The following is a 25716-nucleotide window of genomic DNA, read 5'->3' on the forward strand; positions in this document are numbered from 1 at the left end:
CATCTCATTCATATATTTTTTGAACTCCTTGCCTAATTACACCATTTAGAATGTTTATAATCAAAACAGGGATATTGAATTTGAATTGAATGATGATGATGATGGTCCCACCTCATACCCCTACATCGGTTCGAGCTGGTCGATTTATCTAAGTAAGATTAGCAAAGTAAGAATAGAAATAAGAAATAAATCGGAGTAAATTTGGCTTTATATCTTAAAAATACTGTAACTCGAGGATTGTTTGTAGCCGCATAGATAAATATTCAAACACTTGAAGGCTTTGAGTAGTGGATAGTTTTAACAAGTTCTGCTTGCATAGATAAGCTGTGTTTGACAGGAAAAATACTGATCGTTCGCCTTCGTAATCAGTTAACATCGCTCACAACATTGTTTGATTCTGTCACTAACCACGGGGACACAACTCTTGCTTTCCGTCGCAATCGTGGAGATGCAAAGGTAAACTCGGTCTCCAACAACAACGACCGTAAGAACGTAGCCTGCGCCGTTATCAAACTATACATGGTTGTACATGAGGGTGGCAAAGAAAATCGACTTTTCGAATTTCGCTTAGAAGTAGAGCATAAAAGTTTCGTCTTCTCGAAAAAAGCCTCCATGCAAAATTTCAGCTCAATCGCAACATGGGAACACGTGCCTTACAGTGGTCAAGTTTGTTTTTTTTTTAACGATGAAAAAAACGCACAGGCAGTGTACATGAAATTGTCGATATCGAAAAAATTTTCTGATGCCGAAAGTCTTGAAAATGCATAAAACGTTTAGTTTTAGTGTTATCTAAAGCAAAATTCTTGAAAAAAATCGACTTTCTGGGACATAGAAACTTTAAGCTGGTAATCTTCCTTATCTCAAAAATTTCTAAGTTCCAGAAAATCGGTTTTTTTCCGAGATAACACTAGATGTCGATGTTTCATGTGTTTCTAAGACATTTGGTATCAGAGAAAAAACTACGATAACGACGTTTTTTTCATCGATCAAAAAAATGAAACTTTACTCGCTTCGAGGCACGTATTCCCACCCAAAGTGCGATTGAGCAATTGTGCATAGAGGCTTTTTTCTAAATGCTGAAATTTTTGAGAACTACTTCTAAACGAAATTCGAAGGTAATTTTTTTTTCATACCAGTCATAACCGCATTGTTGTACATGGAAGATGGTAAACTACTTTCAAGTAGCAATATACGTGGTTCTCTGTGCAACTTCGCTAGCTCAGATCCATAATGATGGAGCAACTACGAAATGAGCGGTCGACAAGCTCAAGCCAAAAATACGGCATCTTGAGGTTTGCTCATAATATGTACCTCTGATAAGTGTTTTAGATTACATTTTTTTTTCAAAAACACGATAAAACTGTCGAAAATAAATAACACTGAGAAGAAAAAAAAGGAATGGCTTTCATAAAAAATTGTGTGCAAGTTACGACGTTTGTAACTTGCATGCAAAAGTGTGTTGAAAAATATCACATTATTATCATTATTAATCATTTGGCCTGCCTTTTGATGACACTTTCACTGTCACAGGACTAGTTTATTGCTAAATTAAGCATAAACGCTGTCGAAAAGTCAATAATTTGAAAACAAATGGCTTGAACTTTTTTTTCTTCCCCTTCCAATTTTCAACATTTTTGAAGGGGGGGGGGGGGTGACATAAAATGAAAATGAAATTTGTATCGGCCTTATAGAAAATAACTGCAGAAAATTTCTTAAAACCACAAAAACGTGACTATATTTCTTTTAAATGCTGTAACTCTAGTTTTGCTCTTAATCCCTCTGAATAATAAAAAGTTTTAGTGTAAATTCTTCTCGGAAACACGGCGACATTTTCAAATTTCAAATCAGAAAATACTCATTTGTCGAAAAACGTAATTTAAATTTTCAAATGTAAAAATAGCATATCTGGCAACACCTGTCTTATGTCAAAATATTTTTTGCAATAGGTTTGGAAATACACTCCGGCAGTAGCCGAATGTATGAAAGTAAGCGCGACGCAACAGATCCAGACATGTCTGGACATGTTAAGCAATGCTGTGCAGTGCTGCAGTCCGCCGGTTGGTCCATCTGTTGTGGTACGTTGTAATCGAATAAGTCGCCTGTCCAGCCTTGCTGCGCTAAAATCAGTTGCTGCTTTGCCGGGTGCAGTAAGTAAGGGTCAACCGTTATCTTGCTGCAGTAATTGATTATAAATTTCTGCATGCTGGCTTTAACTTCCGGTAGGCGAACGAGTAAAACAACAACAAATCGTGTATCAAGTCGAATCGTTTGTATACTTTAGCTAGAAGAAGGCCTTATTTCAGCTCTGATTGGTCGAAACATGCGCTCAACATTCACATGTTTCAATAGTAAAATAGTTGGCATCACTAAATCACAAATTTTCTCATTTTGTTTGACTTATAGCTAATTTATTAATTGATTGCTGTAATAATAAGGGAGATCCATTGCAAACTAATCGTCAATAATGTATCAGTTTATTTCTAGACGTTATGCTTCTGTAGCCATAATTAAAAGGAAATTTGAGGTTTTTGACAAAACATGGCACCACGCATGGTTAAAATCGTATCAGAGAATTATCAAGAGAGAATCCTTCTGGATTCTGATCACGCATAATACGCGATGTTTTGTATCGTCTCTCGAGAAGAAAACCTATGTGACAAATAAATTGCCGAAAGAATACTTCGTGAACTTCGTAGCCTGTTAACTGCATGCGAGATCATCGTCGCTCGTTAACACGGTGTTTCGATTGTCTCATTTGCTCCAATCGGTAATTCATTACACAGTGCAACAAGTTTTTTGCCTTGATTTTTTGATGAAGTTGGATGCGAAAATGACTTTACCGAAGTTTGAACATATTTCAACTTAAGAGGCAACAATGGCGCCATTTTGAATTTTTGAGAAACTGGAAATTTTTGAGGTTTTCTCGACGCCATTTTGTTTTAAGACCAAATATCAAAATTCCAAGAGTTTGTCCACATATAAGCATCTTTTTACCCATCTTTTGAAAAAAAAAAACAGATCTTAAATCGGACAAAAACCGAGCTCAAAACGGTGATTCTAAGAAACCGGTTTTGGCATAGTTTCAGTATATTTATATTAAAATAATATCGCTTATTTCTGAGTATTAATGGTAATTCGCTAATATCTTAAAGTGGTAGTCAAATTATATCTTATTTTGAGTGAAAAAGTCTCAAAAATCGAATGGTAGGTGTCTGATCAACGTAAAATGTCAGCAAAATGTTGATTTTGTCCCAATTCACTACAATACAAAAATAGGTTTATTTACTGATATTTTACGTAGATCAGACACCTACCATTCGATTTCTGAGACTTTTTTACTCAAAATAAGATATAATTTGACTACCACTTTAAGATATTAGCGAATTACCATTTATGCTCAGAAATAATCGATATTATTTTGCTTTGTGAAATATACTAAAACCATACCAAACCCGGTTTCGTGGAATCACCGTTTTGAGCTCACTTTTTGTCCGATTTAAGATTTGTTTTTTTTTTCAAAAGATGGGTAAAAAGATGCTAATATGTGGACAAACTCTTAGAATTTGGATATTTGGCCTCAAAACAAAATGGCGTCGAAAAAACCACAAAAATTACCAGTTTCTCAAAAATTCAAAATGGCGCCATTGTTACCCCTTAAGTTCAAATATGTTCAAACCCAGGGAAATTTAATTTTGCATAAAAATACACAAAAAAATATATGTAGAAGCCAAGGCAGAAAAAAAAGTCAATTTTTGTTGCACTGTGTTATTGTCTCCCGATCCGATCGAGCCGTCGAACGAAAATCTTTGGTTTGAATCACCTTGTAAGTGAGAGCGCCTGATAATCGTAAAGTTGTATCGCGAACCAAAAACTCAGAGAGGGAAAAAACTGCAACAGTTAGACCAGTTAGCATTGGCCAAAAATTGCAGAAGTATCGATACTCGAGTATCGATAATTTTTCCCTGGAGGCATCGATGCCAGGTTGATATCGAGGGCGGAGCATCGATACCAGCTGTATCGATACTCTGCCTGCTACTTGAAACAGGTCTATGAAAAGCTACCATTTTTTCTTGATCATTAATACGGAAAATCAGAGGTGCCAGGTGTTTTTGAAAAATGTAAGCAACTATTCGAAAAACCGACAAGTCTGAACAAAATTTGTCTGTGATTTGAAAAAATGCGTTCGCGCAGGTAAAAGTCTGCAACAATTTTCACAGATGTTGAGAAAGTCTGCGTTAATATAAAGAAACTCTGACAAAAATCTGCAGAGACTCTGGAAAAAATATAATTATCTGCGAATCAATAAAAATCTGCGTTTTGTAGACAATTCTGCATATTTTGTATCCCTGCGGTCAATAGACCTAATGGTACAAGAATGGGACAGTGGTGACAGTATTATATGTCACACACACAAATCAATGCAATAGCATACGCGCGTCTGTGGCCTTATTTGAAATATAGGACAGTACGATAATCCTGGCTTCCTATTTTTTATTGCCTGCCATTTTGCAAAAACTCGGCGCTTACGATTTTGCTCTGCACAGACAGTATTACCAAATGCGGCAGCATTTTTCTCGTAAGAAGCATGAAAACCGCCTTAGTAATCAGCGGGTATATTCAATCGTGTTGGTGTCTTTTACAAAAAGAGCACAAACCAAATTTCTGCACTGTTTGTAGAAGACTTTAACGCGATGGATCATATCCGCGCACTTCTACGAGGCTTTTCCGTTAGACAATTTGTAGTAATCAACAATATTTTCCGATTTTATAGTTTCTCTTCATTATCGAAAATATATCGGGACGAAAGTATCGATCCAGCTTGATATCTAAGTCGCTTGCATCAATAAAAAATAACGATATTTTAGCCCCAAGGTATCGATACTATAAGTATCGATACGATATCGGCCAATGCTAAGACCAACTAAAAGGCAGCACGAAACAGGGATACCAGATTTACAGAATTGTCTGTGAAATGCAGATTTTCAGAGTCCGTGGCCGATTTTGTTTTTTCAAATGGCAAATATTTGTTGTTACTTTTTGCATAGCTTGCAAACTTTTTCGAATCTATTTATATTTGCGGATTTTTTTTTCCAAAATGTGTGCAGGTTTTTGCTTGTTTAAAAAAAACTTCGATATCGGCCAACATACATGAACCTTCGATGCAAAAAGCTTTGATGCAAACAAACCGACGAACAAAGGTACATTGAGTTGACAATGACAACAGCAAGCAACATTTTGTTAAACAAAGAAAAACCTATTTTACTGTCAACACTTGCGACTCAGAAAGAAAGGGGGTAATTGTTCAAGCGATCATAATCACTTCTCTTTACCGATAATTATCGTCTCGTGATTCTTCTCTTTTGTTTTGACACTTGGATTCTATCAACGAAGAGTGTATCATCGGTTTGTAGAGCTACTGGAAATTCCATCTCTGAGAGAGAATGAATTATCTCAGCGGATCTCCGAATTGGATCACTCGGACTGGCATATCGTACGATAAATGTTAGAACCGACTGAAAGACGAAGTTAACTCACACGCTGAAAAAGATCGAATGCTTATCGCCGATTTTATCGTCGATCACCATCATTGCATGGCACTTTTATCAAAAAAGATGAGCAAGGCGTGAATCAATCGGTACCAAATTTAGAATTTTTTCATAGTGACCTTATATGTAAAATTTTTCAAACTTTAACACACTTAAGGTGGAAGTGTGTTTAAGCTATAAATGGCCGACTTCGAGCCACCACGTAATAATAATAGTTAATACATCACTTGTGAAAACATATCATCATGTTTGTTATGGAGACGAAAACATAAAAAAGTGTTTTCGTAGATAACGCATTAACTATTCCCGAGTCTAGTGGCACTAAAAATTCGTAGCCGACACGTGGTGGCTTCTATACACTACCACCTTAAGATGGAATGACCCATACATAAATTTTTCGCTAATAATGCAAAATGTGCTATTCGATTACACTGGTCGACATAGGTTTTGCCCCACGACTCAAACTGGTAAAAGACGAAAGATTTTTTCTTTTTAACTGTTCCTCTGTTTGTGGTGCCCTTATCCATCACGGAAGTACATCAAAAGGCCGAAACTGAATATTTCGTGTAGTCATTCCGATTCGAATCATGTCATCCAATCACGATGAACACTTTCGCTGTCAAACAAATTTGATTACGGGATTCTTTCCCGTCTTGTGTTCATCGCGTCATTTCAAACAAAACTGGTGACTGACCTAATTGGGAAAAGGGACGCACACTATGAAATTTTCCTTTTTTCAGCGTGTCATTTGGAGTTAGCACTGCATCAAATGATTTGATGATAGTTTTTTACCCTGTAAGACGCAGTTGGAACGGCAATAGCATCCAATAAATACGTTACGAAAGTTCCGACCAGTATTTCGGAGATTTTTAGCTGTTGATCACTGGCGCCCCGTTTCATATCGTCACGATTTTCTAACTCCCGCTTCCTTTTGTATGTGTGAAGTACTGTATGGTAGCGCTATGTCTCCGTCACCGCTCATTGTCATTTTCAAATGATAATCGTCAGATGATAGTGACGCTTTTAATCTTCGCTTTCAATTGAGAATTATTTGTTTCCTTTTCAAGCCCTTCAGCTGTCAAAATCAAAGCAAGAGCCTTTAAGTAGTTTTCATTTGTATCAGAAAGTGCTCGAAAATGAATCAAAGGTTTTGGATGGAAAGCGACGGGTCAAAGCATCAAGCTTGTTTGAATAAATTTGGATTTGATTAGTTTGAACATTTTTTTTTTGCTTGTTTTATCAATATTATCAATATCTTTTGATTTCTAGTGCATGTTTTTTGAAAGTAACTCAGTTATCTGTAAATTTTCACTGAGCTAAGAATTACGTTGAGAGCTATGCTTTCTGTTTTATTACGCTGAAACCTCGATTGAGGATATTTTGATGTAGGACTATGTCTTTATTCGAAATCAAAAATCTAACCGCCAGAGGGGATTCATTAGATTTCAAGAGGTTGTAATATTTTAACCACATTCTCGATTTACTTTACCGCATAGTAGTGAACAAGAATGATAAGATAGAAAGTCATATTATTTACACGCCTTGTTCCACTGCCCTTAGCAAACTTCCCTTAGCAAACTGAGTATTGTCCGAAAAGTTTTTAGACTCGAGATTGATTGCTAAAAGAGCGGGCTAGGCTAAAAACCTGTAGGATACTGTCTAGTTCATATAATTATTCCTAAAAAGAAAAAAAAATGTTTTAAGATTTTGTTAATGTGTACCGCGCTGAAGCTGCTTAATGTATACCACAATTGAGAAGGCAGTGATTCCTGCGAGAAAGCTTGTTTTGATACTAACTATTATTAAGAAACGCAAAATTTTCAAGAACAACTCTAATTATATCAAAGTTGTTAAACCATGGAACGAATTTAATTCCACAAATCAAACTGAACATGATCTTGTTAGTCCCTAAAACCCAACTTTTTTACGACCAGCGCAGCTGCAAATTCCTTGCCTAATCGAGAATTTGCTGCCTAATTGCGGTCGGCTCATAATCGGAAAGACTCTGGCACATCATCTTAGACCGTTTCCGGTAGACACTGGGCTCTGCTACAATCGGATTCCGTGGAGGATAGATAGTTTTCCCCTTAAAAGAGAGCCTGGTTGTTTTTGTGATTATGATTTTCCTCTCTTCAGCTTTTGTTTTACACCATATCTTCCAAGCGTGTTTCAGTTGATGTAGAGTCCCTGGAGGAAGTCGAAATAATTGAAAAACTTCATTCAATTTTTCAACACTCCGGGACGTTCCTAACTTGCAGCTCTGCACACTTCGCATCAGTCACATTCATCAAATCGGTTGTCCATCAGCCTAAAGCACATATTCCATCCTCCCCAGAAAGGATCTCCGTCTCGGAAGGGCAGCAGACAGGCCAACTTTACAGCCCTCATAATGAGCCATTTTTCAAGCTGAACGTTTTTAAATAAAAATTTTCTTCTGTCAAGAAAGGAAGCCAACGAAAACAAATAAATTAACAGCAAATTGATTCCGCGCAAGTTTCTCGAGAAATGCCTCTCTGCGCGGAGGTCGAAGATCAAGCCGGTCAGGGCGAACGACGGGAACAATAAATCACCTCCGGTGGCTGCAGAGTACTCAGCCCTCCAACCGTCTGTCTGTCTGTCTGTCTGCCTGTTTGTGTGCGGGAGGAATTCTGTTCGGAAGCGCTAGAGTTCGGATACTACCAGATCAACCGTGCAGCAGCAGCAGCGGCAGCCGAACCGGAACGAGGGAGAAAATGCGCTGAAAAATTACTGCTCAAACTCGGCCTCATACTGTGCGTGTGCCAAAATCCGAGATCGGAGAGGCTGGCAAGGCTCGTTAAAGAGCAACTTCCCCGTGACAGAGAGCAAATATAAATTCCCAGATTTTCAATGCGTCTGCACTCACGACGGAGGGAAGATATACGATTCTGGGGTCCCGCGAGCAAGAAGCTTCTTATTTGTCAGGAATAATAAAACATGAACACAAATTATTAATTCAATTTGATACGAGTATGTGGTGTATGGCTATTACTGGCCACAAATGGAGTGGTCCGAAGGTGGCACCACAAACCGAAGGAATTCGAAAATGAAATGCTCGTGACTCATCCTAATTGAATTTATGTGGCGCAGGGGACAACGAGCGCGTGATATCACACTAATAGCATTGGACGATGGACGCTATCTTCATGGTCAATTTGGGCTGGCTGTGCTCTGGAGAAACGATTACCAGATACTTGTGAGTAAATGGTCCGCAGCATTTAGAGGAATTTAGAGTGGGCTTTGCAACAAAGTAACTAGCGGGGGATATTTGAATATTAGAATAGAACTTGGAATTGGAAAACGTCATGCCAATCGCATGCTGTCTGTTGAATTTAGCTTTGTGGGTTGGAGGAAATGGCAGCTCTAGAGAGCTTTATGATTTAGGAAAATCGACGTACCGCAAAGAAGTAATATTAGATCGCAAATATTTGTGATATTTTTTTAGATTTAGGAACAGTACCATCATCTCTGTATGACCTAGAGTTGAATGGTCTTCAGTTTACAGTTAAAGATTTGTTTGATTAGAATCGTCATGTTCGAGTTCTCTCTTTTTAAAATAAATGCTTTCATTTCTCAAACTTTAGTTTGTAGTTAGTTGTAACCGTCCATACTCACCCGTAGATTGATTTCTATATAACCTTACAATCATTCATCAATCGGTTTCGCAGCAGAAACCGATTATCATTTACTCTCGAATGCAAACAACTTGCATCCATCCCATTGCTGCCCCACTCGCTAATGATGTATTTGTTTCACTTTCTGTTTACCGGTTTTTTTGCAGTCTCGCTAGATTAGATGCGCTTGTACCTGCTGCAGTCACATCCGGATTAACAAACAACGCTGCAAACAAGGTTAGTAACTAATTAATTTGAAATCTTAATTTTGAAGCAATTATTGACACCAGCTGACAGGATACCAGTGGCGTTTCTAGTAGGGGGTTTCCCGCTATTAATTAGTACTCGTATGAAATCATCGTATGATTTCAATCCAACTTACTGCCGACGCCTTCGTTCTCATCCAATCTCAATCTAATCGATCGTCGTTGTCAGATTCTAGCCCCGCTGATTAAGCACAGTGGGTCCAAGTCGACACATTGCTATCGCAAAATGTGTCTGTCATTAGATTGTCTTTGCTAACCTTCTTCTCAATAGCGATAACATTTCTGAACTTTCTTATCAATTAACTGGGTCGGTTGGAGCCACCCAATTTATCAAATTCGAAACCCACCGCGACCTCCACCTGATTCCGGACAGGTTTTCCATCGCGGGTCGGTAATTACCTAACTGCTCCGATGGCAGGCAGGCCACCACCAGATGGATAGATCGGTACAAGATTTTCTGTTTTCTCCGCGTACGGGCGCTCGTTGAGTCGGTTTGTGCCGTCGGAGTGCAAAGCGCATCGAAGCGGTAATTAAAGCGAACATAATTAATGAAAATGTAATAAGAGAAGAAGAATGTAAATTATTTTTCTCCGTTTCGCTATGCCATCTATCAACCCCTAGATGGACTGGCCGAGTGGGTTCAGCAGGCAGGGACCCCAGGGAAGGGGGAACGAGATCGGTGGGCAAAAATTATGTAGTGTAAAATGCAAATGCAAACAGAGTGATACAAGCTGTGCTCGTGCAAGCTTTTTCGCTGTGCCCCGAATGGTAGTATAAACGGACGAAACGTATGAAACAGATGGACATGAAGATGAGTGTATTGTTGGCAGGGACCCGTACCACTGTAGATCTGTAAAAGATATGCCTTGGAGAGTCTTAATTTAAATATCGCCATAACGATGGTAATTGAATCCATCAATAAAATTGCGCAACAATAAATTGAAAAGTAGAATTATCATTCTGAGTCCGGTACCGTACAGAGCCAGGGCTGACTGTTTTCGCGATTGTAGCTACGATTAAGATATCACTCCACTCGGGCCGTTCAGGTACGGATGCCGACTCGAGAGATTAGGACCAGATTAGCCGACCGTTCGCCGGTCCGAGCAAGAAGCATGCTTATCGTTGCTATTACATAAACTTAATTACATTTCAAATAAATAAAAAAAGCATTAGTCTGTCATGTTTTTGTAATTGAATGAAAATTATAAATGCATTCGTCGATGGAGCGTATCCGAATGTGTTTTATTATTCCTCTCTCTCTCTTCCCAGTCCGGTTGCTATTTGCTTCGAATCTTCGCGATACAGTGTTCAGGGAGTTGTTGTTGTTTGACCGGGTGAAAAGAAGAGGGGTTACTTTATGATTGAAGAGCTGGGTATAAACACATATTGGCCGGAAATCGAGCATGCAACTTACCATGCCGTTGGGCCGTGTTGAAGTGGCCTTAGAATGCAACATTGATTTTACAACGGTGTGTACATGACCTTTTCGGGCTGAGAATCGAGTCAAGAATTACGGTCAATCAATAAGTTGCAGCGTTAGACACTCGGCTGGTCATGAATCTGTAGATTTGTTTTCAGACAATCTCTAGAACTTGACTGTTTGTAATGGAGGACAGAAAATAATTCGTTTATTCAAAACTGTATAAAATAATTTATTCAAATTAGCTTTAATTGGAGTTTAAAGTCTTTCGTGTGGTTTACCACATCCATATTGAAGTGAAATTCAATGAGATATTTTTAATGATTACAATGGTCAACACAGGTTTTGCCCTAGAGCTCAAACTGGAAAAATACCAATGATTTCAGATTTTTAACCATTCCTGTGAATTTTGGTGCTCCTAGCCAAGTCGGAAGTGCGTGAAGACTTCAGACACTTGAATAAAGTTTTCCCGAAAGAAAACGTAGGAGTGACGAACACGACGAGCAATTATTATGGAGTCTTTTAAAGCACTTCCGAGCTCGCTGGGGGCAGCAAATTCACAGGAACGGGTTTTGTAAATAAAAGATATTGAATACAGCCGTTTTTTCTGGCTACCCTATTTCGGAACTGGTCACCCTAACGACCCATTAAAAGAACACGGGTCTGAATATTTTTGATGAAGATCAAACCCTGCAATTTTGCAATTTTGCAATTTTGAGCACAACTAAAGCGCTTTGGGTGACCAGTTCCGAAATAGGGTGGCCAGGAAAAACGACTGTATTCGATATTTTTTATTATTCAATAATTCATAACCTTTAAATCAGTCGATCGATTTTCGACGTGTGTGGATCAAATTAATGGTGATTCAAAAAAAAACTAATGAAACAAATAGTAATTAATACTAAAATCACCAAAGAATTAATTAGGTATCTGTACTTTTGAATGCAGATGAATCGAAATTACTATAATTGTTATCATGTTTGCAAATTAAATTTACTCAAATACAAAAACTAATAAATTTTTAAAATTTTTCTCATATGTAGAATCAAATGTGGTATTCGAAATGAAGCCAAGAAATATCTTTTTTGTTTGTTTCTAAAAGAACGGGCGTATTTTTTTCGAAAAACATCAATAAATATGAACAGGATTGAGATATTAACGATTTCGGCATTGTAAAATGTTTGTCTCAAAAAGCTCCAAAAGACAGTTCTGATGTGCAAATTGAAATGAAATGGTTTTAGCAAAATAGGTGTTTTTTAATGTAAATCAGTTATTTTCAAAAAAAAATTTTACAGAGTTACTCAAAATTGCAGTAATTTTTTTTCTTTGTCTACGAAGATAAAAAAGTTCAACTTCTGATTTCATAAAAAGTTGGTTACTCTAATGAGCGCTTTATCACAGGTTACAACTTTGTAGAAGAAAGTTTTTCTCTGTATTTTTTTTTTCTTCATCTATAATTTATTTGACACGGCACAAATACAATTTAATGTTTAACGGTGCCAATTATATCTGGTAGCTTACTTTCTAAAGTATCTTAATAACTAAAAGCAAATTTTTTATCCTCGCTGCCGACTACGAGCTGAAACTAAATCTAACTTAAAGCTAGAATGTTCTGCATTAAAAGCACTGATTTGTTGTTCGATGGTTTTCATTGCCATAGGTAAGCAGCATATTGAATATGTTCCGCTGCTGGGCCAAGATATTACGGACTGGCATATTGGGTTGTCTCCCTCGGGGCCTGAGAGTATCGTGCGGGTCTAGTTGCTGTTTCCGGATCCGGGGTCTTAACGTGTTCTTGTCGTTTGGTTGGATGTAGGCGGAAGGGGATAGGACTAAACTGGGGCGTTGATGGATTTCAGGAAAACGTATATAAGGGACATGTAGGATAGGTCACGGCTCGCCAAGACATCACGAACAGGAACAGCCGGCTGCTTACTTTCGGCCTGCAGGGAAGCTATTAATTTAGACCTGGCGTCACGGTGTACAGGGCATGATCAAACCACATGCTCTATGTCGTGATAACCCTCACCACAGGCACAGATACCACTTTCCCCGAGCCCAACACGACGGAGATGCGCGTCAAATCTATAGTGATTGGACATAAGCCGGGACATCACGCAAATGAAATCCCGACCTACATCCAACCCCTTGAACCACGGGATCGTCGATACTTTGGGGATTATGGAATGTAACCACCTTCCCAATTCCCCTCTGGTCCAAGCATTTTGCCAACTGATGATCGTATTCTGACGTACAAGTGCGAAAAATTCATTAAAAGCAATTGGTCTTTCATAAATATCACCGTTTGTTGCGCCCACCTTAGCCAAAGAGTCCGCTTTCTCATTGCCCGGTATCGAGCAGTGAGAAGGGACCCACGCTAAGGTAATCTGAAACGATTTTTCGGATAAAGCACTCAGATGTTCCCGTATTTTCCCCAGGAAATACGGAGAGTGCTTAACATCTTTCATCGATCGGAGAGCCTCAATGGAACTGAGACTGTCCGTAAAGATGAAATAATGGTCCGTGGGCATTTTTTCGATAATCCCTAGGGTGTACTTAATTGCAGCCAACTCTGCGACGTAAACAGAAGCAGGATTATCGAGCTTATGGGAGACGGTTAAATTGTTATTGAAGATACCGAAGCCAGTGGACCCATCAAGAAGTGATCCGTCAGTGTAGAACATATTGTTGCAGTTGATGTTTCGATATTTATTGGAAAAAAATTTGGGGATCTGCTGCACGCGTAAATGATCCGGGATTCCACGAGTTTCTTCTATCATGGATGTATCGAAAAACACAGTAGAATCGGAAGTATTTGATAAGTCGACACGATTTGGAATATTCGAAGAAGGGTTAATATTTTGGGACATGTGATGGAAATACAATGTCATAAAACGGGTTTGAGAATTAAGTTCGATTAACCTTTCAAAATTTTCAATCACGGGACGGTTCAAGACCTCACATTCGATAAGAATACGAGAAGACAGGCTCCAGAAGCGGTGTTTCAATGGTAGTACACCAGCTAAGACCTCCAAACTCATCGTATGGGTCGACTGCATGCAACCCAAGGCGATACGCAAACAACGATATTGTATTCGCTCCAGTTTGATCAGATGTGTGTTTGCTGCGGAGCGGAAGCAGAAACACCCGTATTCAATAACAGACAATATCGTTGTTTGGTAAAGCCTTATAAGGTCTCCTGGATGGGCTCCCCACCATCGTCCGGTTATTGTACGAAGAAAATTAACTCTTTGTTGACATTTTTTCATCAGATACCTCACGTGACAACCCCAGGTGCCTTTAGAGTCGAACCAGACACCAAGATTTTTGTGTACCAAAACCTGAGAAATCGTTTTACCCCATTAATTGTGTTTGAAGCTGAGCAGATTCATGCTTCCTAGGAAAAACTACTATCTCAGTCTTCTCCGGAGAGAATTCGATACCTAGCTGTAAAGCCCAAGCAGACAAATTGTCCAAGGTATCTTACAATGGTCCTTGCAAATCGGTAGCTTTGGCTCCTGTAACAGAGATTACACTGTCGTCTGCAAGTTGTCTTATCGTGCATGAATTTGCCAGACATTCGTCGATGTCATTTACATAAAAGTTGTAAAGAAGGGGGCTTAAACATGAGCCCTGGGGAAGACCCATGTAGCTAATGCGAAAAGTTGCCAAATCGCCGTGCGTAAAATGCATGTGCTTTTCGGACAACAAATTGTGCAAAAAATTGTTCAAAATTGGAGAAAATCCTTGTCGGTGAAGTTTGCCCGAAAGAATGTCAATAGAAACGGAATCAAAAGCCCCCTTAATGTCCAAGAACGCAGACGCCATTTGTTCTTTGCGAGCATACGCCAGCTGAATATCTGTTGAAAGCAGCGCAAGACAATCATTCGTCCCTTTGGCACGGCGGAAGCCAAATTGAGTATCCGATAGTAGGCCATTTGATTCGACCCAATGGTCTAAACGACGGAGTATCATTTTTTCCATCAATTTCCGGATACATGATAGCATTGCAATCGTCCTATAAGAGTTGTGATCAGAAGCTGGTTTCCCTGGTTTTTGGATGGCGATCACCTTCACTTGCCTCCAATCCTGCGGTACAATGTTTTGCTCCAGGAACTTATTGAACAAGTTCAACAAGCGCCTCTTGGCATTGCCGGGTAGATTCTTCAACAAGTTGAATTTGATTCTATCTAACCCAGGCGCGTTATTGTTACAGGACAGGAGGGCAACTGAAAATTCTGCCATCGTAAAAGGTGATTCTATCGCGTCGTGGCCCGGAGACGCATCGCGAACAATGTTTTGCTCAGGAACAGAGTCCGGACATACTTTCCTGGCAAAATCAAATATCCACCTACTCGAAGACTCCTCGCTTTCGTTGACCGTTACGCGATTCCGCATTCTTCGGGCTGTGTTCCAAAGAGTGCTCATCGATGTCTCCCTCGACGTCTCGTTCACGAACCGACGCCAATATCCGCGTTTCTTTGCTTTAGCCAGGCTTTTAAGCTTGGTATTAAGCTCCGAATACCGTATATAGTCGTCGGGTATACCTCCCTTCTGGAAGGCCAAAAACGCGTCGGATCTTTGTGTGTAGACATCGGAGCACTCTTTGTCCCACCACGGAGTTGGAGGCCGCTCTTTGATCGTTACGCCGGGATATTTCTTCGTTTGGGCTTGCAACGCGGCGTCGAGAATCAAGCCCGCGAGGAGGTTGTATTCTTCAAGTGGTGGATGATGTTGAATCGACTCGACCGCTTTTGAAATCATTTCCTCGTATAACTTCCAATCGACATTCCGTGTGAGGTCATACGGAATGTCAACTGGTCGCATGCGAGTTGACCCGTTATTAATTGAAATAAGAATAGGCAAATGGTCGCTACCGTGAGGATCGAGGATTACCTTCCATGTGCAATCCAACCGTAGCGACGTCGAACATAAGGATAGATCCAAAGCGCTTGGGCGCGCTGGAGGTTTCGGGATACGTGTCATTTCACCGTTGTTTAGAATAGTCATGTCGAAGTCATCGCAAAGGTTATAGATTAAAGAGGAGCGGTTATCATTGTAAGGGGAACCCCAAGCCACGCCATGAGAGTTGAAGTCTCCCAAAATCAAACGTGGCGAGGGAAGAAGTTCTATTAAATTTAAGAGCAGCCGTTGCCCAACCTGTGCTCTGGGAGGAATATATATTGAGGCAATACAGAGCTCTTTACCTTGTATTGTCATTTGATATGCGACAACTTCGATGCCTGGAATCGAGGGGAGGTTAATACGATAGAAAGAATAGCACTTTTTAATCCCTAAAAATACTCCTCCATATGGGGTGTCCCGATTAAGGCGAATAATATTAAAATCATGGAAGTTGAGATCAATATTTGAAGTAAGCCAAGTTTCACAAAGGGAAAATGCATCGCATTTGTTTCTATTTATCAAAACTTTAAACGAATCAATTTTTGGTAAAATACTTCTACAATTCCACTGTAAGACAGAGATAGAATCTTTCATATACGCAGTTGAATTAGGCATCGAAGGATACAATCGCTGCAAGGAGGGGCCATTGGGCAGTCAACTGCTTCAAAAATGATCTAACTGTTGGGAGGAATGCTGTAAGAAAAATTTTAATTGGATCGGGTACATTGAAATTTTCAAAAATCCAGTCCACAATGTCAGAAAATTTCACTAATCCAGAGTTTGTTTCATTAACTGGATGTGCAAAAGGAACAACTGGGGTTTTAGATGTTCCTGGCAGTGCTGGGAACTCCTTCTGGGAGTTTGAATTTGCAAGCCCAGGAGGAGTTTGCTTCGGTTTTTCCGCAGCACTGTTTGGTTTGTTCGTACTTTTCATTACACTTTGGGGAATCTTAGGACCTTTACGGGGAAGTTTAGGAGAAGAAACATTTTTCCTCTTCCTAGACTCCCCAGGATTGGCATAAGATGTTCCCGCTGATGAATCGTCAGAATCGGTTTCATCAGAGGACAACAGATCAAAGGGGTTCGATGTTATGGTAGAAGTGGTCACGGTCTTCTTCAGCATCTCAGCATAAGAACGCTTTGAACGCTCCTTCAGTGACCGCTTGATTTTATCTCTACGCTGCATGTACACCGGGCATGTGGAGGGCTCAAGCTGGTTTTCCCCACAGTGAATACATTTTTCAGCATTAACACTGCAAGAATCTTCCGCATGAGTCTCCCCACACTTGCTACATCGTACCTTATTGCAGCAGTAGGCGGCTGTGTGGCCTAACTGCTTACAATTGGTGCAATTCATAACACGGGGTACATACAATCGCACAGGCAGACGAACCCGGTCGATCGAGACGTGGCTAGGGAGTGCAGATCCGGCAAACGTAACGCGAAACGAGTCTAACGGAGTGTAAACTTTTTTACCGCCGACGAGAGACATGGACCGCAATTGCTTACAATCCAAAATCTTCGCCTGTGTTTCGGTATTTTTGAAGCAACCGGTTGCGCTTTTTAGGATACACTCGACAGACAGACTCGAATCGGTTATACCACCGTCGATCTCCACGTCTCGTGCGGGTATGTAAACGCCATACTCGCGTGTGAAGAGCTCAAAGCAAGCGATAGCATTGGCCTGTGCCAGATCACTGACCACGACACGGAGCTTGTTAGGTCGGACCTTGGAAATTTCGGTCACGGCCTTGTACCCCTTCGTCAGGTCTTTAGAAATTTGCAGTATGTTTAATCGCTTGAATTCACTCCTGCCTTTGGACGAAAATAAACAGTATAGCTGCTCTGTTGAGATCCGTCCGGGTAAAGCCTGCGGCGAGGGGGGACTTGAGAATGAACAGGGGAGGGGGTAACAGAAGGGTCAGGGTCAGGGGGGTTCGGGGATGGTGGCACGGGAGGCGAGGGATCTATATCCATCGCGCTAAATGTAGCGCACTAGCGCACTAGCGCCGACAAGAACACGTACCTATTTACTTCTTCCTTCCAGCAGTGGTTGTCCGATCGTTCAAAGCTACACCCAAAGCAGCCAGCAGCACCAGTACAGCAGCACCAATACAGCCACCAGCAGTGAGCCGGGTGTGAGATCACTCAGCACAGCGACACGACTCGACTGTCAACTGATGGCCTTGAATTAGAAAGATCTATTCATTGTGCACAGATCAAAACTGCAGCTGGTATTTTGCACCAATACAGCCAAAGTTGCGAGCCGGGTACAAAACGTAGCGACACAACTCACAATCTAGTTGGCCTTTAGCGCGAATAATACACTCTTTTGTTTGGCTATTCGTACACACGGACCGGATTGTAATAGAACGACCACTTTGCACGTTCGTTTCTATCGAGTGTTCGACGCGGAATCTAGAAAATCGATTTGATCAATATTATTATCAGATGAGCGGGCCAGTTAAGGGTTAACTGATGAATTATGATTGAACACGTGGTTTCAAATGTTGGCTGCCCTATACGTTCCCATTTTATTTGATTATAATCGAACTTAAGAAACAGTTATGTATTATATTGTGATTAAAACAACGATTAAACAATTATCTCAAAGGTTACATGACTTATTTGAACATAACTAGTGTCATACGAACGAGTCTTCTCTCAAACTTACAAATAACAAACTTCATAACAATTTGATATGTGGCTCAAAAGTTATGGAAAGAAAAGAAATTCAAAGACTATTTAAAAATATACCTGCTTTGATCGATATATGTGGCCTCAACATAATTTAAATATGGTATCGTACTATTTGAACGTTTCAAATTCATTGATTCCGCGATGTGTTAAAAATCTGCAAATGCACGACGAATCGGCCATAAGATATGATTAGAGTCAAATAACAAATCATTTGAAATGATTGGTTTTATCGAAGTGACAACATTCTCGACTTTTGGCTTCTGTACATCGCCTTAATTCTGAATATATTCATATTGGGTGGTATTCGGTCATTTTCAGCAGATTTTCTAGCATCAATCTGACACCGGAAATACCCATATTGGGAGGTATTTAGTTATTTTGGTTGTTTTACAGAAAATAAAAATGGACGTCTTTAAATTCAAAATGGTGTTCAAGGGCAAAGTTTGGTTTCTATGCATCATCTCGATTACGGAAATATCCATATTGAGCATTGTTCGGTCATTTTATACTGTTTTCTAGAAGTTGCAATTTAGCAATTTAAAATGGTGCCTGAGGTCAATTGTTAGCTACATGCATCATTCTGGTTCCAGAGATACTTATATTGTTTATTTTAGGCTGTTTTTCCCAAACCGGTAGTCGCCATTTTGGATTTCAAAATGGTATTTAAGATAATTTCTGGCATCTGAGCGTCATTCTGGTTAAAAAAAACCATTTTGGGTGTTATTCGATCATTTTCGGCTATTTCCCAGAAACCGGAAGTCGCCAACCTAGAATCCAAAATGGGGTCTGTGGTCGATTTCAGCTGCTGTGTATCATCCTATCCGGAGATACCCATGTTAGACGGAAATCAGCCAATTTTATCTTCTGTCCATCTCTCTGGTTCCGGAGATACTCATATTTAATGGGAATCGTCCATTTCAGACCGTTTTCCAGAAACCGGAAGTTGCCATCTTACAATTCAAAATGTTGTCTGAAGTCGATGTGTGGCTTACAGTGCATCATTACGGTTCCGGAAATACCCATATTGGGTGGTATTTGCTCGTTTGCCACTGTTTTTCCGAAATCCGAAGTCGCCATTTTGGATTTCATAATGACATTTGAAGATAATTCCGATCGATTTTAGCTCCTGAGTATCATTCTAGATCCGGATATTATTATATTGGGTGGAAATCAGCCATTTTGGTTGTTTTCCAGAAACCGGAAGTTGCCACCTTACAATCCAAAATGTTGCCTGAGGTCGATTATGGAACAAATTTGTTACCACTAAAAACATTCACCTGCCAAATTTGGTTCCATTTAGTTGGTTAGCTCTCGAGATGTGCAGAAATTTGTGTTTCATTTGTATGGAACCCCTCACTTCTAGAAAAGGGAGAGGTGTCGAACCATTATGGACATATTTGAAACCTCTTAAAACATCCACATGCCAAATTCGGTTTCAATTGCTAGGTTTGTTCTTGAGTTGTGCAGAAATTTATGTTTCATTTGTATGGGACCCCTCCCTTCCAGAAGAAGGAGGGGTTTCAAACTATCATAGGAACCTTTATCGGCACCAAAAACCCTTACATACAAATTTTCACGTCGATCGGTTTGGTAGTTTTCGAGCCTATATGGATCAGACAGACAGACAGACAGACAGACCGGACTGCATTTTTATATGTATAGGTTACTACATCAATATTTTGGAACCTTAAGAGTGAATACACATTTATTGGATTGAAGCGTTCATCTAAATTTATTGAAACATATAATAGTTTGAATGAGAAAGGCTGGGTCTGACCGCTAGGTGGATTAATTTAGGTTTTTTTTCTTCTATCTACAGAGATTTTCTTTGAAACTTTGGGTCACTCAAATTTTTGATAATTTTTCAATAGGCGCTTTACCATATGTTACAACTTCGTGGATGAAAGTTTTTCGCTAATTTATTGATATCGAGCTCTAGATCCAAATTTCTCCCTAAATTCGGTTTCTGAATCATTTTGTATTGTGCAATGTAACATCTTAAAAATATTTGTTTTTTACTCAAAACTGAAATTTATCGTTTTTAACACTTTTTAGACAACTTTAACGAATTTTTAGGTAATTTTTATTTGCACATATGAGCAAAATTTTTAGCTGATTGAACAGTTTCGAAAATTGTTAATTTTTTTTTGAAATTTCCAACATTTATCACATTTTTGACATATTTGAAATATATATGACATACCCAACCATTTTGGTATCACCATTTTAGATATTTTTGACATTTTAAACATATAAACATTTGAGGCATTTCTGGTATTTTTTACATTTTCGACTTTTTTTAACATTTTTCGACATTTTTTTTGAGAAATTTTGCCTTTCTTGGCATTTTAAAAATTTTAGACATTTAAGACGTTTTTGGACATTTTAGATAATATAGACATTTTTGACATTTCAAAGATTTTCGATTTTTTTAACATATTTTTAACACTTTGGACAATTTTGGACATTACAAACAGTTTAGAGATTTCGATATTTTAGACATGTTGAAAATTTTAGACATTTTAGATAATTTTGACATTTAGATATTTTAGACATTTTAAACATTTTAGAAATTTTTGACATTTTAGACATTTTAGACATTTTAGAAATTTTGGACATTTTAGACTTTTTAGACATTTTAGACATTCAAGACATTTTGGGCATTTTAGACATTTTAGACATTTCAGAGATTTTAGACATTTTAGAAATTTAAGACATGTTAGGCATGTTAGAAATGTTAGACATTTTAGACGTTTTAGACGTTTTAGACATTTTAGGCATTTTGAACAATTTAGACATTTTAGACATTTTAGGCATTTTAGACATTTTAAACATTTTAGACATTTTAGACATTTTAGACATTTTAGACGTTTTAGACATTTTAGACATTTTAGACATTTTAGACATTTTAGACATTTTAGACATTTTAGACATTTTAGACATTTTGGACATTTTGGACATTTTGGACATTTTAGACATTTTAAACATTTTAGTCATTCTAGACATTTTAGACATTTTAGACATTTGAGACATTTTAGACATTTTAGACATATTAGACATTTTAGACATTTTAGACATTTTAGACATTTGCGACATTTTCAGACATTTGAGACATTTGAGACATTTTAGACATTTCAGATATTTCAGACATTTAAGAAATTTTAGACATTTTAAACAGTTTCGACATTCTAGACATTTCAGGCATTTTAGACATTTTTAGAGATTTTAGACATTTTAGACACTTTAGACACTTTAGAAACTTTCGACTATTTAAACATTTTAGACATTTTTGACAGTTTGCCATTTCAGGCATATTGGACATTTCAGACATTTCAGACATTTTAGACCTTTTAGACATTTTAGATATTTTAGACACTTTCAACTATTTAAACTTTTTAGACATTTTTGACAATTTGCCATTTCAGGTATTTCAGACATTTTAGACGTTTTAGACATTTTAGATATTTTAGACACTTTAGACACTTTCAACTATTTAAACTTTTTAGACATTTTTGACAATTTGCCATTTCAGGTATTTCAGACATTTTAGACGTTTTAGACATTTTTAACATTTTAGACATGTTAGGCAACATCCATAAACTACGTAACGCAAAAAACCGATTTTTGGACCCCCACCCCCCATATGTAACGGACCGTAACGCCTACATCTACCCCCCTCCCCCCTTGGATTTCCTTGATAAAAATGTTCGTTTTTGGAGAGTCACTCCAGAGATTTTTCGTTACGTAACGCTGAACTTACCTTCCCCCCCACCCCTGTGTAACAAATCGTAACGCTCAAGGATACCCCCTTCCCCCCTATGAGCGTTACGTAATTTATGGATACCGCCTTATACAATTAAGACCTTTTTGACCTATCTGACATTTTTGCCATTTGTAACATAGGGTAATCGCTCCATTATTTATCTCAACAGCTAGCTGCACCTATATTCACCTTATTTCATTCATTTGTCCAATTTACCGTCAAATTTCTACAAATTTTTGAAAGTAAATCTTTTTGCTTCCCGATTTTCTCAAGTGGCTGATAGTTTTACGTTGAAAAGATGGCGAAATTTGACGATAAATTGATCAAAGAGGCGTGATGAGATGAATATAGGTACTGAGATGAATATGGGAGCGGTAACCCTATTTGATGTCAAAAATGAAAAAAAAAACTTTGACACTAATGGCATCTTTGACATTTATTTCGGCGTTGGATTTTGATTGGACTTAGGTTGAATCTATGTAATATAAGTTCGGATTGAATCTGGATTAGATCTGGATAGGATGTGGATTATTGGATGGACTGGTTCTAATTATATCAGGATGCGATCCAGATTTATTCTGAAGCGGATCTGGATGTTGGAGTTGAACTTCGATTGGATAACTAAATCTGGATTGAATCTAGATAGAATCTGAAGGACCATTGTTTGTGAATTTAGTCTATATCTGGATCTAATGTGATTTTTATAAGTGTTGGATTTTAATAGGATCTGCCCAATAGACATGCAAATGTTATGGACGTGGACTGAATCTGGATTGGACAAGATACGATCTGAATTTTGGTTGGAAGTGGATTAAATCTATACTTCGGACCGGATCCGGATAAACCTGAATAAGATCTGGATTGGGGGTGGATTCTATTTAGATTGGGTCAGAATTGAATGTGAATTAGTCCAAGATACGATTTTGAAATGGAATTACGATTGCATGTCGATTGAATCTAGACTGAATCTTGATCTGATCTGGACAATATCTGGATTGGATTGGACTGGGTCTAGCTTTTATATGGATTGGATTTGGTCTGGTATGGATCTGGAATAAATTTGGATCGAGTCCAAACTGTCATTTGATCTGAATGGGATCTGTTTAAAATCTTATTTGAAACTGAAATGAATCTGAATGTGGTCTATTCTCTATGTATTGGAACCGGCTTGTCTCAAGATAGAAAAGCTATTTTGTTGTTTTGCCTTGGTTTGTGATTTGGTTTTCTGGGTTAGATTTAGATTGGATCTGAATATATTGATCTTTATCCAAACACTCGAATTTTCAAATATTAAACAATATATTATATCAGAACAAATTGTGTGTGTGTCTGTGTGTGTGTCAAATGACTAAGGGGCCATCCACATACCACGTGGACAGATTTTTGACGATATTAACAATCCTCCCCCCCCCCCCCCGTGGACAAATACCCATATAAATTCTTTTTTTTTGTAAGGACCGTGGACATTACACCATTCAGTCGTTCGCTTGCTTTAATCGTTTGAAATTTGACGCAACATTTGCCAGTTTCGTTTTCAATTACACAAAATGTAATCTAGTATAGAAAACAAAGACGTAGTCCTACGTCAAAAGATCTTCGATAACTTACCGGGGGTTGAGATAATGCCAATCATCTCGCTCAAAATCGTTTCAATACTACATATTTCTATAGTATTGTCATTTTGATCACTAACAGTAATAATTTTAGTTAATTTCACCATGAATTTCTCAGAAAATCACACTTTGAATTTAAAATTTGACGTGAAAGTAAAAATGCGCACAAAAATGGCTTTGTTTTCAAGTTTTGAAAATTTTGTTTGTTTTTTCATGAGAAATTATGTTCATTTGAACACACACTGGTTATTTAGTTTAGTCGCTCATGGGTAATTTTAGCCAACCACTTCGCCTCCTACTAATTAATACCTGTTAACCAATTTCTCTAATTGCGCATGCTATAGGTAATTAGGAAAAAAATCATCACTCAAGCAATTGGCTTTTCTGTTTCTTAAAGTAGCTAGAGACATTTTGTCACACGCAATCAGGTTTCCCATCGCCGATGCATTCTGACTTTCCGAAATGGAAGTGGCTTACGCTAGCCCCTGTCTTGTAATTAAACAGAAAACCTTCGCATTCCCAACAAATTCAATCAACGATATACACCACTCGTAATTCGTTGAATTATTTTAATATTAAGTTGGATCACGTTCGCGCTCGATCTGCTGGCTAATGAAAATGTTTCGCAAAGCAATTACATCACAGATCGCAGATTACAAATATGCACAAGTCAATCTTGGCAATCTGTCCGTATCGGCTAAGATTAGTGGAAATCGGTCAATTAAACCATTATCCAATTACATAAGATCTCAATTAAGCATCTGGTTTGTTGATGGAGTATCAATGCTGTAAAGCTTCCCTGTAAAGGTGTAATTCCGGGAATCCTCAGCGGGATCACGCAGTCCCTGGTTTTTCCCTGCTCCACGATGCATCTGAACTGAACTACCTCCAAAGGTGTGCAATTGCTGTTGTCGTTGAGCGAACAACCTATTAATTACCTTCGGGTTGCGACTCATTTCCACAAGACAGAATAATTATCGGCTGCTTGGTGTTGTTTCCTCTCATCGAACATTGTACGGCGACAACATGCGTGTAACTTCGTCTCACCACTTCATCCCCTTATTCAAGGCGATTATTACTACCTCTCTTTCTCTTTAGAGCCTCTTAGGACACCTGAGGTCTGTACACCAAGTCTTATCCGGGTAAAACACTGATCAGTAGTCTAAACTAGGTCGAACCGAGCTATTTATATTTTTGCCTAACATCGAGCTGTGCACTAAACAGTTTTCCCAGGCCGGGGCCTATCTGCTGCTACAGCAGCGCGCTAAACGACTTTTAATTACATTAATTATGATGACACATAAATTGTTCAAAACTGTGTACTGCTGCGCACGGCTACGAACGTGAACGGTTAACGAAATGGTACAAATTATGCAAGTTTGTGAGCGCGGGAAACACTGGAACAGCTGTAACACCTCTACCTGTCAGTGCAGATAATATGCATATTGAATTGCGAACACACACACACACATACACTGTTAGATTTGTTTACTTATCTAAATTATTACTAATTTCATGGCGGTGAACCACGCCAGCACTTCTCCAATGGCTAGCTCAGTGTGAGAAAGGAATCGTGTGTTCGACTTATTTGATGGGATAATTTTTGTGGCGATTAGTTTTTGTTCCCTGCAATGTTCATGATCGAGTGTGTGTATGGTAATTGAAGTCAACAGAAAACAAAGTAATTGAGTCATCTGTCATGTTTTTGTTTTACTGATAATTATTGCTGATGAAACTAAACTTGTTAGGCTTAGTTACTCAGATATAGTTATTTGAATTACTGCCTTGTGTCATGTAGGATTGGAACAATTTTAAGCATTTTAAATGGATTATAAGAACTGGAATTTTTTTTTTATGAAATGAACACAGGT

At 38.6% G+C, this 25716-nt stretch overlaps 1 protein-coding gene across 1 annotated transcript in view; it reads left to right on the forward strand.

Annotated features, from left to right (window-relative positions):
• Nucleotides 1–25716, forward strand: part of LOC129731136 (homeobox protein aristaless) — a 203451-nt gene that overhangs the window by 59024 nt on the left and 118711 nt on the right. Inside the window, exon 2 of the mRNA XM_055690916.1 lies at nucleotides 9346–9415. The gene's annotated coding sequence lies outside the window, so the exon portion shown is untranslated. The remainder of the gene's footprint in view (nucleotides 1–9345; nucleotides 9416–25716) is intronic.

The sequence above is a fragment of the Wyeomyia smithii genome, chromosome 3 (genome assembly GCF_029784165.1).
Source record: "Wyeomyia smithii strain HCP4-BCI-WySm-NY-G18 chromosome 3, ASM2978416v1, whole genome shotgun sequence".
Classification (NCBI taxonomy): domain Eukaryota; kingdom Metazoa; phylum Arthropoda; class Insecta; order Diptera; family Culicidae; genus Wyeomyia; species Wyeomyia smithii.